This window comes from Ceratotherium simum, chromosome 3 (genome assembly GCF_057802395.1).
Source record: "Ceratotherium simum simum isolate JZ-2026a chromosome 3, ASM5780239v1, whole genome shotgun sequence".
Lineage (NCBI taxonomy): Eukaryota > Metazoa > Chordata > Mammalia > Perissodactyla > Rhinocerotidae > Ceratotherium > Ceratotherium simum.
In genome coordinates, this window is record NC_141902.1 from 93,705,648 (window position 1) to 93,722,228 (window position 16,581).

A 16,581-nucleotide genomic window follows, 5' to 3' on the forward strand; every position below is an offset into this window, starting at 1 on the left:
TTCAATATCACTAATTATTAGGGAAATGCAAATCAAAACTACAATGAGATATCACCTTATGCCCGCCAGAATGACTATTATTAAAAAGACAAGTAATAAGTGTTGGAGACGATATGGACAAAAGGGAACCCTCGTACACTGCTGACGGGAATGTAAACTGATGCAGCCACTATGGAAAATAGTACGGAGATTCCTCAAAAAATTAAAAGTAAAACTACCATATGATCCAGCTATTCCACTTCTGAGTATTTATCCAAAGAACAAGAAAACACTAATTCGAAAAGATATATGCACCCCTATGTTCATTGTAGCATTATTCACAATAGTCAAGACTTGGAAACAACCTAAGAGCCCATCAATGGATGAATGGATAAAGAAGATGTGATATATATACAACAGAATACTACTCAGCCATAAAAAGGATGAAATCTCGCCTTTTGCAACAACATGGATGGACCCTGAGGGCACTATGCTAAGTGAAATAACTCAGATGGAGAAAGTCAAACACCATATGATTTCACTCATATGTGGAAAATAAAACAACAACAACAAACACATAGATACAGAGAATAGATTGGTGGTTACCAGAGGGAAAGGAGGTTGGGGGGAGGGCAAAAGGGGTAAATACGGACATTTGTATGGTGACGAATGGAAACTAGACTTTTGGTGGTAAACACGATGTAGTGTATATAGAAGTCAAAATATAATGATGTACACCTGAAATTTATGTTATAAACCAATGTCACCTCAATTAAAAACAAAAGTATGCTAGCTCATGAAACAGTGTTGAAGGGACTCCTTCTTTTTGTCCTGAAGCAGATAACAGCAGGTGATACGGATTCCCACATTCTAAAAAACCATGCTGGACTATCCACATGGGACTTGCTAAGAGGCAGCCCAACTGTCCTGAGATCCCATCCATCACCTAATTCCAGCCTATGTATAAAAGGCGACAGAAATCCAGCAGTGAGGTAAGCCACCTGGGGGACTGACTGCTGTGTAAAGTGTCATTGATGGAGCTGAAAGGATGTTGTAAGAATTCAGTCATGATAAGGAGGTCCTTCTGTTACTTTCCCTGATGTCAATCGAACTGAGCTGGTTCTGGAGTTCTGGACCTCTCTGATAACTGAAGACTTATACCTTGAGATAGCGCACCAGAAGAAATCATATGCCCAGGACTATATGTAACGAATGATGTGCAAGATCTGTATACCGTACGCCACACAAAGATTGAGAACCCAGTTTTTAGACCAGGAACTAAGTCACCTCAAGTCAGCATTGATGTCTGGGTAGTGGGAAGGCTGGAGAGGTGCCCTCTGGCTACAAGTAAGGTATCAGGCACATCCTCCAGGGGCTTCATGGCAGTCGACGGTAGCAGCCCAACAGGACAAGGGATGGCAAAAAAAAGTTTAGGAAGGAATTATTCTGAGCAAGCGTACAAGGTCTGGATTGGTGTACACATGAACAGGGAGGACAAATATTTTCCTTGGAAGAAAGAACTGGGGGAGTCCTGCTTGTTTGGGTAGGAGGGGCAGCTATTAAGCAACTAATGAGCATGATGCCAGCACTTCTTTTTTTTTTTTTTTTTTTTTTTTTTTAAAGATTTTATTTATTCAGTTTTTTCCCCCCAAAGCCCCAGTAGATAGTTGTATGTCATAGGTTCACATCCTTCTAGTTGCTGTACGTGGGACTCGGCCTCACGTTGGACGGAGAAGTGGTGCCTCGGGGCGCTCCCGGGATCCGAACCCGGGCCGCCAGCATCAGAGCGCGCGCACTTAACCGCTAAGCCACGGAGCCGGCCCAGATGCCAGCACTTCTGACTGCCTAGCAGGAATATCCCTCACATACAGAAGAGGTGAAATCTTGAGCATCTGGCATATGTGGGGCCAGCCTCTTGCTGTGCAGAAAGCAACCCACCCCAAAGTCCCCTTGGGGAGCAGAAAGCATACAAAAACACAGAATGAGCGAGCCTGAGGGTGGACATGGCATACACAGCCAGGGCCTCAAAGAGGACAACAAGCCCTAGAGGGACACTGTAATCATTTCCACTTTCAAATTAAGGATCAAAGAAACCGAGAGGCTGAGAGACAACCAGGCTCCCACCATTATAGCAAAGCTCAGAGCTGGGATTAAAGGCCTATATTCAATCCACAGTGATTTCTCACTCAGCAGCTCCTGGGAGAAAAGAGACTTCTAGTGTCCGAGTTGAGCTCTAAACGTTCCCATTGGCAGCACAGGAAAAGCTGACTCTGGTTGAAACGCTCCTTGCAGCCAAAGCAGGAATGCTCTTCTGCACAGACTGTCCTTGTCTGGGAAAATGTCCTGTGTGCTGGTATGGTCACTGCAGAGAGCAAGGGCCTGACTGTCACCCTGAAGGTCTAAACTGTGTGAGGAGCTGCCAGGACTTAAATCACCTCTGGCCTCTGCCCCACCCTCACAGGAATCTGGCCAACAGCAGAGAAGCAGCAGATAGCACACAAAGGACCCTGCATTTCTAAGAGCAAGAGAAGTCCAACTTCTGTAGGCTCCTCTTCCCAATGACAGAGTCACTGCCAGGAAGCAAAAGCAACAGGTACCATAGCCACAGGTTTTGTATGCTTTTGGCATCATGAGTGACTGGAGGACACAGGAGCCCAGGCAGGAGGCTTCCCAGTGACCCCTGAGAGGTCACCTCGACGAGACCCCAGGCTCTAGGCCAGGCAGAATCTGAACCTAGAGTCAGAGAACCAAGCCTGAGTCCTGGGCAAATGACACTCATGGCCCCCTGTTATCCTTGGACAGACCAGGCTCTATGGAGTGAGGTCCAATAAATAATATATCTAGTCTTTGTCCATGGTTCCTGGCACAGAGCTTCAAAAGCCCTTGGAATTTCCTGGGTGATAGGAGTCGTCTTTGTTACATTAATGAAGTGATTCCCAGTGGGTTCCCAGATAGCTTCAGGTCAGGGGCTGGTCCCCAGAAAGACCAACCACGTGAATAGAGGGTTGGGACTTTGGGCCAGCTGGACCTCTGGGGAGGGGAATGTGGCTGGGGATTGAATCCAGTCAAGTGGCCAATGATTTAATCAATCATGTCTACATAAAGAAACCCCAATCAAAACCCTGGACATCAAGGCTCAGTGGAGCTTCCTGGTTGATGAATGCATTGATGTTCTGGAAGGGCGATGTGCCCTGACTCCACGGGGAGAGGCATGGAAGCTATGCACTCCCTCCCAGACATCATCTCATGTGTACCTTTTTTAATAAAACTGTAATTGTAACCAGTAAAAAAAAAACAAAGTAAAGACATTTTCAGATAATCAAAAGTCAACTGTTTGCACCAACAGACTCTCATTAAAAGAAATTCCAAAAGATGTACTTTAAGGCAGTAGAAAAATGAATGTAGATAGTAGTTCTCAGATGACAGACGGACTGAAGGACAAAGAAAGTGGTAAACACCTGGTTAAATCTATGCAAACCCTGACTGTATTAAACAACAATAATAATGTCTTGTGGAGTTAAAAAAATAGTTGAAATACCCAACACTAATGACACATAAGTGAGGAGGGAGGTAAAGACAGTGAATGTTTTCCAAGGCCTTTGTGTTGCCTGCAAGGAGTGTAAAGTGCTGATTAGCTTCAGACTCTGAGAGGATAAAAATGAAATGATAAAAAAAAAAATCTCACCTAAAACAAAGCTATACAAAAGGAGAGAAAAGAAAAAATATAATACAAAGCACAAAATAAGGTAGTAGATATATAGTTAATAATATTGTACTGCACATTTGAAAGTTGCTAAGAGAATAGATCTTAAAAGTTCTCATCACAAGACAAAATTTTGTAACTATGTATGGCGACAGATGTAGACTTATCGTGGTGATCATTTCACAATATATACAGATATTGAATCATTATGTTGCACACCAGAAACAAATATAATGTTATATGTCAATTATACCTCAAAAAAGGGTAGTAGATTTAAATCCAAATATTTATTAGTTATAGTAAATGTAAATGGACTAATTGCCTTGGTTAAAAAGATTATCAATCTGAATTTAAAAAATGATATCTAACTACATACTATATTTGCTGTTTATTAGAGACACATCTAAAACAATAGGTGTACAGAAAGTCAAAAGTAAGAAGATGGAAAAAGTCCCCAAAAGAAAGCTGAGATATCTATATTAATGAGACAAAATAGATTTGAAGACAGAAAGCCTTACCAGAGATAAAGAGGGTCACTATATAATGATAAAGAATTCAATTCACCAGGACAATAGAACAACTTTAAATTTGGCCCATAAAGTAACTGCAAAATATATGAAGCAAAACTGATAGAATTACAAGAAGAATCAGAAGAAAACTATAATTATATTAGACTTAAAATCAGCTCTCTCAGGCTGGCCCTGTGGCTTAGCAGTTAAGTGCGCGTGCTCCGCTACTGGCGGCCGGGGTTCGGATCCCGGGCACGCACCGACGCACCGCTTGTCCGGCCACGCTGAGGCCGCTTCCCACATACAGCAACTAGAAGGATGTGCAGCTATGACATACAACTATCTACTGGGGCTTTGGGGAAAAAAAGGAGGAGGACTGGCAATAGATGTTAGCTCAGAGCCGGTCTTCCTCAGCAAAAAGAGGAGGATTAGCACGGATGTTAGCTCAGGGCTGAGCTTCCTCACACACACACACACACACACACACACAAAATTGGCTCTCTCTCAGTAATTGATAGAAAAAATAACTAAAAAATCAGTTAACAACCCAGAAGATTTGAATAACACAAACTTGACAAAAGCAAATGTACACATTCTTCTCAAGAACAGACATTCACAAAAACTGACCACCCAGTGAGCCATAAAGCAAGTCTCAACAAATTTCAAACGACTGAAATCACAATGACATGTTTTCCAACCAAATGTAATTATGCCAGAAAGCAATAATAAAGAGATAACTAAAAAAAAATAATTGTTTTAGTATCCATTGATGATTCACGCCTGAAGAAATAGTATGGGCCAGCCCCAATGGCCTAGTGGTTAAGTTCGGCACGCTCTGCTTCAGCAGCCGGGGTTCAGTTTTTGGGGGCAGACCTATACCACTTGTCTGTTAGTGGCCATGGTGTGGTGGTGGCTCACATACAAAAAAAAGAGGAAGAATGACAGTGGATGTTAGCTCAGGGCAAATCTTCCTCAGCAACAAAAAAGAAATAATAGTATGATTGTAAATAATATGATTGTATAATGATGTTTTTTCTAACCCCATCATTCTTTAGCGGCCAGCATCATCATTTAGTAGTTGGCATTCTACTGTATTTCCCTTCTCTCCTGTTTACCAGTAAGTATTCTTAATTTATTCAGTGGGTGGTAATCCATTACTGTCACTATTTTTTTTTTTTTTGTGAGGAAGACCAGCCCTGAGCTAACATCTGATGCCAATCCTCCTCTTTTTTGCTGAGGAAGACTGGCCCTGGACTAACATTCAGGCCCATCTTCCTCTACTTTATACGGGACACCACCACAGCATGGCTTAACAAGTGGTGCATCAGTGCGCGCCCGGGATCCGAACCAGTGAACCCCGGGCCGCCACAGCGGAGCGCACGCACTTAACCGCTTGCGCCACCGGGCTGGCCCCTACTGTCACTATTTTGATGCTCAAATTGTTTCATATTTGGCCAGTGAGAGTGGAGTTCTTTCAAGCTGGCTCCTGTGTGCTTTTATATTTTTAATTGTGCTAAAAGGTACATAACATAAAATTCACCATCTTAATCATTTTTAAGTGTACAGTTCAGTGGTGTATATTCACATTGTTGTACAATCTCCAGAACTTTTTCCATCTCGCAAAACTGAAACTCTATACCTGTTAAACAATTCCTCTCTCCCCATACCATTGACAATCACCATTCTACTTTCTGTTTCTATGAATTTAACTACTTTAGTAGAATCATACAGTGTTTGTCTGTTTGCGACTGGCTTATTTCACTTAGCATAATGTCCTCAAGGTTTATTCATGTTGTAGCATGTGTCAGAATTTCCTTCCTTTTTAAGGCCAAGTAATACTCTGTTGTATGTACAGGCACACCTAGGAGATACTGCGGGTTCAGTTCCAGACCACTGCAATAAAGCAAATATCGCAATAAAGCAAGTCATACCAATCTTTTGGTTTCCCAATGCATATAAAAGTTATGTTTACACCATATATATCATAAAGCATGCAATAGCATTATGTCTAAAAAAAGCAATGTACATGCCTTAATTAAAAAATACTTTATTGCTAAAAAATGCTAACCATCATCTGAGCTTTTAGCAAGTCGTAATCTTTTTGCTGGCAGAGGTTTTGTGAAAAAAAGCAATATCTGCAAGGTACAATAAAACGAGGTATGCCTGTATATACCACCCACTGGTATTCATTCACACACACAGTTTATTCATTCCTCTATTGATGGACATTTGGGTTGCTTCTACCTTTTGGCTATTGTGAATAATGCTGCTACGAACATCGATGTACAAATATCTCTTTGAAAGCCTGCTTTCAATTCTTTTGGGTATATACCCAGAAATGGAATTCCTGGACCATATAGTAATTCTATTCTTAATTTTTTGAGGAATTGCCATACTATTTTCCACAGCAGCTGCACCATTCTACATTCCCACCAACAGTGCACAAGGGTTCCAATTTCTCCATATCCTCATTTCTTCACATCCTCACCAACACTTATTTTCTGTTTGTTGATAGTAGCCATCCTAATAAGCATGAGGTGATATCTCACTGTGTTTTTGATTTGCATTTCTGTAATGATTAGTGATGATGAGCATCTTTTGGCTTGTTGGCCATTTGTGTCTCTTTGAAGAAATGTCTATTCAAATCCTTTGCCCACTTTTCAATTGGGTTGTTATTTGTTTTAAAGAACTGTAGGAGTTCTTTATATATTCTGGACTGGGAGAAGGGAGCAAGAGGAAGGCATTACAAAGGGGCCTGAGGACACTTCTGGGGAGAGATGAATACATTCATTAACCTGATTGTGGTAATGATATCTCACAAATATCAAAACTTATCAAACTGTACACTTTAAATATATGCAGTTTATTGTACATCAATAAAGCTACTTTTAAAAAAACAAATCTGAAGAGCATCTAGAAAACTGAGAGGTGTTTTGGAAATTTTATTTCACTTTAGCCCTCCACCAACTAGAGACAGATGACTAAACCAACAATTACAATAATACAAAGTAACCACTAAAAAAAAGAATTCGGAAGTTTTCCTTCATTTCCTATGCTCTGAAACAATTTATTTAGCATTGGGATTATCTGGACTCTTAAAGTTGGTAGAATTTCCCTGTGAAATCGTTTGAAACTAGTGTTTTTTTGTTTTCAATGGTATAGTTCTTTCATAACTTTATTTATTCTATGGAAATTGAGCTATATAACATCCGATCTCTACTGAGGTCGATTTTGGTAAATTGCTTTTTCCTAAATAATTATCCATTTCATTTGAATTTTCAAATTTGTTTACATAGAGGTGTGCAAATTAATCTCATCTAAAAAAAAATATCCTCTGTGTCAATGGGTTTTTTCCACTTGTCATTTGTTATTTTGCATTTGTGATTTCTCCCTATTTTCTCAAGTTAGCTATTAGTTTGTCTGGTTTTTTAAATTTTTCAAGATATAAGATTTTCATTTATTAATCAGATGTTTTTCTGTTCTTTATCTCATTAACCTTTGCTTCTATCTTGTTTTATTCTCTTGTGCTTTCTTTTGGTTCACTCTGTTGTTCTTTTTCTAACTTTCTAAGTTTGGAATTTACTTCACTTATTTTCCTTTCTTCATTTATAATGTGTTTAAGGCTATAAATTGCCCCCCAATCACTGTTTTATATGTATCTTATAGAATCTAATTTGTTGTGTTTTCATTTCATTAATTTTCAGGAATCTTGTATTTCAATTTATATTTCCCTTGCATTCAATACTTCTTTAACAGAGGACTTGTAATTTTCCAGAAGGGAGGTCCTTTCACTTTTTTAAAATTTCATTTTACATTTCTAATTTTGTTGTATAGTGATAAGGATTTTTTGTAATATTTCTATTTTATGGAAATTACTAATATTTTCTTTGTCATCTAACATATAAACTATTTTTATGAATGTAAATGTACACTTGAGAAGGTATATTATTACTGTACTAATCCTGCAACTTTTCCATAGGTTTCTAATTTTTCAAAGTATTAAAAAAAAAGGAGATCTGGAAAATACCCATGTTTGGAAATAAATATAACTATAAATGAACCATGGATCAAATAAGATATCACAGTGGGTATTAGAATATATTTTGAACTGAATAATAAAGTCTACATATAGAAACTTGTGATATGTAAGTAGAGAAGTAATTACAGGGAAATGTACAGCCTTAATTATTAGAAAAGGCTGAAAATTAATGAGCAGAAAGCATCTATTTAATGAAGTTAGAAAATGAAAAACAAAATAAACTTGCTAAGAACAGAAAGAAAGCAGTTATAAAGGACTAAAAATAATAAACATATAATAGAGAGAATCAATAAGTACAGACTTATCAAAAACAAGAGAAAAGGCACAAATAAATCAATATCATAACCGAAGAGACAACTACATATACTACAGACATTAACATATTATAATAGATTATGAACTTTGAGCCAATAAAATTTAAAATTTAGATGAAATCAAGACATTTCTTTAAAAATTAACTTATCAAAACTCACTCAAAAAGAAGCAGAAAACCTAATAGCTTTATAACCATGTAACAGTTAAAATAAATATCTGTGGTGAAAAATCTACCCATAAAGATAGATAGCATGAAGACCAGAGAGTGGTACAGGTGAATTCTTCTGAGCATTAATAGCGATAAAAAAATTCCAATTTTACATGAATGATTCCAACTTCCCAACTCACTCTACGAGGCTAGCATAATCTTGATACTGAATTCTACAAGGGAAGTTCAACAGTGAAAAATTACAGGCTAATTCTTATTCATAAATGTATCTGCAAAAAATCCCAAACAATATGTTAGCAAACCAAATCCAGCCATGGATAAAATATACTTTGACTAAGTTGTATTGTCTTAGGAATGCAAGGTTGGTTCAACATTTAAAAATCAATTAATATTTACATTATTAGATTAAAGTAGAAAAATCATATGATTTTCTCAAGAGCTGCAGAATAAGCAAATGATAAAAACATATCTATTCATAATGAAATCCATTCATGATGAAGACTCTTATCAAACAAGGAAAAGAAACTTTCCTAACCCTACAGAGGGGATATATATTTAAAAAAATAAACAAGCCTACAGTAAGGAGAAATTTAGAAAGCTTTCCCTTTTAGATCAGGAACAATACAAGGATGCCTACTCTCACCACTTCTGTATGAGGTGCACTGAAAGTCCAAGCCAGAGCAGTAAAGAACAGTAAAGAAAAAGGTACGAGAACTGGAAAAAAGAAAAACCATTAATATTCACAAGTGATATGATTGTGTATATAGAACAACTAAAAGAATCTTCAGACTAAATTATTAAATTCTTAAGTGAGTATGGTAGACAGAATAATGCACCCCCCCCCAAGATGTCTATGTCCTAATCTTTGGAAGCTGTGAATATGTTAGGTGACCTGGCAAAGGCAAATTACTATTGCAGATGGAATTAAGGTTGCTTATCAGTCGACTTTATTTAAAAAGGGAAGATTATCCTGGATTATAACAAGTGGGCCCAAAGTAATCACAAGGGTCCTTTTAAGTGGAAGAGAGAATCAGACAGCAGAACCAGAGAGATGGGAGTATAAGGATTCCACCCAAAGTTGCTGACTTTGATAATGGAGGAGGAAAGCCTCAAGAAGCGGAAGCGGAAAAGGGCAAGGAAGCAGATTCTCCCCTAGAGCCTCCAGAAAGGAACACAGCAGCCCTTGATTTTAACCCAATGAGACCCATTCAGACTTTAGAACTACAGAATTGTAGGTTAATAAATAAATGTGTATTGTTTTAAGCCACTAAAATTGTGGTAATTTGCTATAGCAGTCATAGAAAACAAATGTGGTGAGTTTAGGAAGACTGCTGGATATGAGGTCAATATATAAAAATTAATACTATTTTATATACCACCAATAAACAGAAAATGTAATTTCAGAAAACCTTCCATTTACAATGTCATAAAAAAATTTAAATACCCAAAAATAAATCTAACAAACTATGTCCATGATATCTATTCATAAAATTGTAAATAATTATTAAGAGAAATTAAAGAGTAAAGAAATAAACATTTGAACCATGTTCATAGTTAGAAGACAATACCGTCAAGATGCCAATTCTCCCCAAACTCATCTATAACTTGATGCAATTCCAATCAAAATTCTAATTTTCTTTTCCTGGAGGAACTTAATAGCTGAGTGTAAAAGTTAATATGGCGATGCAAAATTCCATAAACAGCCAAGATATTCCTGAAGAACTGAGGTGAGAAGACTTGCTCTGCCATACATATAAAGATTTACTAAAAAACTACTTTAAAAACTGAGGTATTGGTATAAGGGTAGGCAAAAAAACAGCAAAAGAGAATAAAGACCGAGAAACGAGCCCATATAGACACTTAACTTATGACAAAAGTGGCACTGCAGAGCATGAAGCAGGGAGTCTTTTCAGTAACTGATGCTGGGACATTGGATATCTACATGGGGAAGAAATAAAATTTAAACCCTACTTCACTCCATACACACAAATCACTTTCAAATGAATTGCAGATCCAAATGTAAAGGGCAAAACAATAGTTTCTGGAAAATAATATAGAAGAATAACTTCATAAGCTTCAAGAGATTTCTCAAACAAGATACAAAAAGGACTAACAAAAAAGAAAAAGATTGAAAAATTGGATTACATTTTAATTAAGAATCTTCTGTGCATCAAATAGCTTAAAACAGCACTAAGACTTTTGAGACATCTGAATATAAACAAAAGCAAGGTACTGATAAGCACAAAAGTCAGGATAATGGTTATCAGTGAGGTAGAGATGAGACAGGGACATACAGGTGGCTTCTGAGGGTGTCAGCAATGTTTTTTTTTTTTTTTTGTGAGGAAGATCAGCCCTGAGCTAACATCCATGCTAATCCTCCTCTTTTTGCTGAGGAAGATCAGCTCTGAGCTAACATCTGTTGCCAATCCTCCTCCTTTTTTATTTTTCCCCCCAAAGCCCCAGCAGATAGCTGTATAGGTGCACATCCTTCTAGTTGCTGTATGTGTGACGCGGCCTGAGCATGGCCGGACAAGCGGTGCGTCGGTGCGCGCCCGGGATCCGAACCCGGGCCGCCAGTAGCGGAGCGCGTGCAACTTAACCGCTAAGCCCCGGGCCGGCCTAGCAATGTTCTATTTATTACCTGGGTCATAGGTATAGGAGTGTTTGCTTTGATAAACGTCATTAAGCTGCTGTCTCGGGGGTCCCCAGAGACCACCCCCTTATGTATGTTCAGTGCTCTGCTAGAACAACTCATGGGACTCAGTATATAGTCCTACTCACAGCTAAGATTTATTACAGCAACACACAGTAAGGACACACAGCCAGATCAGCAAAAGAAAAAGACACATCAGTCTGCAGGAGTCCGTGCAGGCTTCCTACGCTCTCTACCTCCCATGAGAGCACATTCTCTCCCAATGAAAATGCAGCTACATGTGTACAATGTTTCTGTTCCAGGAAACCTGTTAGAGACTCAGAGTCAAGGGTTTTTATTGGGTAGCACTCTGTGCAGTGCTAAATGAATGCAGCTAAACGTGTGCAATGTTTCTGACCCAGGAAACCTGTCAGAGACTCAGAGTCTAGGGTTTTTATTGGGGGCTGGTCACACAGGAACCCTCTGCCCACCAAAATGTCAGCATCTCAGAATGAAAGCAGGTGTTAGTGTCCCAGGTGTGCAAAACAACCTCATCAGCTTAGGAAGTTTCAAAAGTCAAGTTCCCAGACACCAGCCAAGGGCCAATCTGCAAGCAGGTCTTTCTTAAGATAATCATCTCAGGCCTACGATGTTAATTCATTCCCGCACAGCTCATATGGATGTTTTTTGCACTTTCCTCTATGAAACATGACATAATATTTCACAATAAAAGATGTTAAAAAATAGTTGACTAAAATTATGTTAAGTTCATTTTAAAAGGCCAGAGTAGAAGATATTTGTAATATATATAACTGATAAATAACTAGTATGTGGAATGTAAAAACCACTCCCACAAAATATTAAGATAAAGACAGACAACTCCCTAGGAAAGACAGTTTAAGGCACTTTAAAAAAGAGGAAATAGTCCATAAACACAAAGTGCTCAACTTCACTAATAATCCAGGGAATTAAAACCACAGGAAAATATTACTATACATACACCTACTAGATAGCCAAAAATTAAAAACACAATAGCACATGCTAGCAAGGATATGCAACAATGGAAAATCTAACACACTGGTGGAAGTGCAACCACTTTTGAAAACAATTTGGCATTATATACGAAAGTAATATACACATGTACACATGCCCTTTCACCCAACAGTTCTCCTCTCAGTTATATACTAACTTAGGAACATGTGCTCCAGAACAGACCTACAAGAACATTCACAGCAACATCAACAGCCAAAAATGGAAACCAACCCAAATGCCATCAAAAGCAGGATGGATAAACTGTGGCACAATCATACAATGGAATATTCTATGGCAATAAAATAAATTTTTGTTAAAAATTATCTTCAAAACATAGAATAATCTCACAAACATATTGTTGAACCAAACAAGTAAGACAAAGTAGAATCCATAAACTATCACCCCATTTATACCTCAGAACCAGGCAAAACTGAACTACATTACTTATGGGTGAATACACGGAGTAAATTACGAAGACAAGAAAATTATCATCACAATTTTCTTGGGGAAGAGGTTACAATGAGGGAAATGCACTTCTGGGGTACTAGCAACATTCTATTTCTTGATCTGGATGATAGTTATATGTAATTATAATTTTACAAATTATTCTTAACATTTATACAATATAATTTTTAATGTATATTACACTTTATAATTTTCCTTTATAATTATTCTTTAAATCATATATACTATGTACTTTTTAAAATGTATCTTCTTTCTCACAAAAAAATTTTTAAAAAGTAAAATTAGCAACAAATAACAAAGGATTAATATTTAAGACATATAAAGAACATCCAAGTTCCCATGAACAAATGATCAGCGAATATAAACACATAGTTCACCAGAATTTACACACACTTAATAATCTTATGGAAAAATGTTCAACTTTTCTAATAATTAATAGCATAAAGCAACATTTTATACCTATTAAAGCAAGAAGGACAGTGGAACACTGTGATAATTTACAAGATAAATGACAACCATGAAGACTGAGTAGCTACATGGAATAGTTTAATATTGAATTCAATATTGAAAACACTAAATTATGAGTACATTATGGTTACAGCTATCTAAGAAATCTATATAGCTAAAATTTGGAAAGTACTTGAAAAATGAAAATAGCTCAAGTGACTAAAAGATAGGATTACGACTATAATGTTTTTCTTGACATTGAGAATATGTTTTATTAAGATATAGGAATTTTTAAACAAAGTAAATGCAATAGTTCCTTCCCATTCTAGAGAACAAATCCATACATCATAACTCTAAGAACTTCCACTAGCTGACTTCAACTTGTATTTTTCGCTCTGTGCCAAGCATCATGTGAGGCAATGGAGTATGAAGATGAGCAAAACTTAATTATTCTCAATGAGCTTCTAGGTTGGCAGGAAATAGACATATCAGCAAAGAATTACAATGTAATGGGATAAGTCCTACAATTAAGTCTTTTCTTAAAAGCCTTATGGCTTCCCATATGAAGAAAAAACTCAGAAAAATCATAAAGAAACTTTCCAGAGAACAATGAATTGGATCTTGAAGGATAAGTGGAACCTTCCAGAAAGGGTGGAGGTCATGAAGGGTAGTCTATACACTATTTGTGCAAAGACTGAGGTAGAAAATAGGTGGTTAGAGAAGGAGACTACTCAAAGGCCTCATGTATCATGCTACAGGCAAAGGAGACCCATAGGGGCTTCCAGAATTTAGTTCCGAAGAGTATTTCTGCAATTACCTTGGACCTCTTAGTTCTATCCTTTCTTTCCTTAAAAGAAATATATATATATAAATATATATTAAAATAAATATATACTTAATTAATATATTTAATATATAAATATATCTATATTTAATTTTTGTTATATATATATTTCTTTTAATTTTAAATATTTCAAACATACAGAAAATAAAATGATATCCATATACCCACCAACCAAATTAAAAGTTAAATTCTGCCCTATTTCTGTCTCTTTTAAAGGCATAAAACATTTCAGATATATTTAAAATCCCACTCACTCCCCTTTTCTCCTTTCCTTCCCTCCTCATAGATAATACTTACTATCCTAAAGTGGATGTATTTGATTTCCCTGCATATTGTTCTTTTACTACACGTCTAACACTGTGGTCTTTGCCCAATTTTTAAACTCTGGGTTTCCTCATCAGTAAATTGAAGGCAATAGCTACCTCTCCCGGTTACTGGGAGGATTAGAAGTAATATGTATAAGGTGACCGGTATTGAAAAGAACTCAAGACCCAGAAATTTTGTTTCCTCCTAGTAGACTACATGCCACTTTCTGACAGCAGCCCAGCCAACAAAATGCTGGTTCAATTTAATTCCATTTATTATTCCCCGTACAGGATACTTCTGCCTCCCCCTCTCCAATCTCTGACGTCTAGACCAGTCTCTCCCATTGCTGCTCCTTAAGCTTGACATGGGCACAGGAGTGCTATTTATCTACAGTGGTGGCACCAAGGGCTGTCAGGCGGCTGCTCCATCTCAGGCCATTAGGTGTGCAAGGTTCTGAGTAACCTTGGGGAGGTGAGGGGTACGGAAGAAAGCCTGGTGCTGTGGGCGATGTTTGGAATCAGGCAGCCCTTAGTTCAAATCCCATCTCTAGCACTTAATCACTACATGCCCTTTCAGCACAGAGATAACCTCTCTGTGCTTCAGATTTTCCTCGTCAAAAACGAGGAAAATGTTATCCTACTTCTCTGTATGATGATGATAGAACCCTTACTATGTACCAAATACTCTTTGAAGCGTTTATTGCATATATTAAGTCGTTTAATCCTAACAAGAACTCCAGAATGTGGAAGCGATCCTTTCCCCCATACTACGGAAAGGAACCGAGGCCCTTAGTTTAAGTAACGGGTGGATGATCACAGAGCTAGTCCGTGGAAGAGCCGAGATTCCAACCCAGGCCATCAAACGCAGTCTGTGTCCTCAACCACTTCCCTTTCTGGGGTATCGTGAACCTACAACTGTAAGATAACGGGGGCTAAGCACACAGTAGGTACTCAAAATACAGGAGCCCGGCTCACGACTGTGGAAGACCACGGGAAAAGCACGGAGTTGTGGTTTTCCCTCAGGAGGGAAATGGGGTAGCGCCAGCGGTCTGGGTTGGGATTCCGCAGTGACCACCCTGTACCACGCACCGTGGGAGGCAGTGGAGGACAAGAACAAGAACATCATGGGTGTTAGGCTCTCCTCCCCCGACGCCCTGGGCGACCCTGGCAGAGCTCGCCCCCACCCCCGGCCTCTGCGTCCGCATGTGAGCACATCCGTGCTTCTCTACTCTCCTCCCAGGCTGCCGCGGAAACAGAAGACCCAGCGTACCCAGGCGAACCGGGGCGCGCAACAGAGGACCCGGCGAGGCTTTCCTCTCCGGCCCCCGGCCGAGTGATCGGCAGCGACGCCAAGACACGGCCTGCCGGACCGCAAGCCGCCGGGCGCTGCACTCACCTCACCCGCAAGCCTGCAGCGGGCGGAACCAACCTCCAAACTCCCCGCGGCGCCTCCGCATCCCGCGCCCCGCGCCGCTCGCTTCGCGCCGGAAGCCGGCAGACTCCGATTGGCTGCGTCCCGAGGATGCCGACCAGTACCGTCGCCGCGTGGCGACTATCCCCGCCCCCGTGGGCTGCTGGGACGGGGTTCTCGTACGGCGCTGGGTGGGGCACGTGTTCCCAGAGCCCAATCAGAGCCCAGAATTCCAGGTCATGTGACTACTATTAACCCCCGAGCTTCCGGCGCTAGTCCCGGGTCTTTGTTTCGGCAGTATGTCTTCGTGTCGGTGAAGGCCGTGAAGAAAACAGGCAACTGGAACCCGGGTGGCGGTAGGATTGAAAAGCCCCGGAGTTTGAGGGGAACCTAAGACTTGCCGGCTCCCCCAGGCCGGGTCCAGGCTCCGCGCCCCGTTTCTTTGGCTCTTTGGCTCTGTGAGGCTTTGGCGTGCTCTCCTCCACCCCGTCGGTAACGCTGGCCTCGGCCTGCCCGCACCCCTCTTGGCCGGCAACTGTAAATTGTCATGGGCGGGGCAAGGGGTCGCAAACTCTGGTGCCTCCGGGGACGTGTGCAGTACCGGAGTGAGAAGCCGGGCTGCGGTTCCAGCCGAGTGCTGCCATGCGGCACAGCGGGCCCTGGGATGCCAGGTCTTTTTTTCTTTTCTTCCTTCCTTCTTTTGTTTGAAAAACTGAAAATCTGTTTCTCCT

General features: G+C 39.6%; 1 protein-coding gene across 4 annotated transcripts in view; it reads right to left on the reverse strand.

The window, feature by feature from the left end:
• The window catches only part of BLM (BLM RecQ like helicase), a 100,588-nt gene extending 84,590 nt beyond the window's left edge, over positions 1–15,998 (reverse strand). For 2 of the 4 annotated variants that reach the window (XM_004431973.3, XM_087428978.1), the window contains exon 1: positions 15,836–15,998. The gene's annotated coding sequence lies outside the window, so the exon portion shown is untranslated. Of the gene's footprint in view, positions 1–15,709; positions 15,751–15,835 lie in introns of those variants that run through there. The other 2 variants (XM_087428980.1, XM_087428979.1) reach the window with 2 other exon arrangements.
• Between the last annotated feature and the right edge of the window lie 583 nt (positions 15,999–16,581).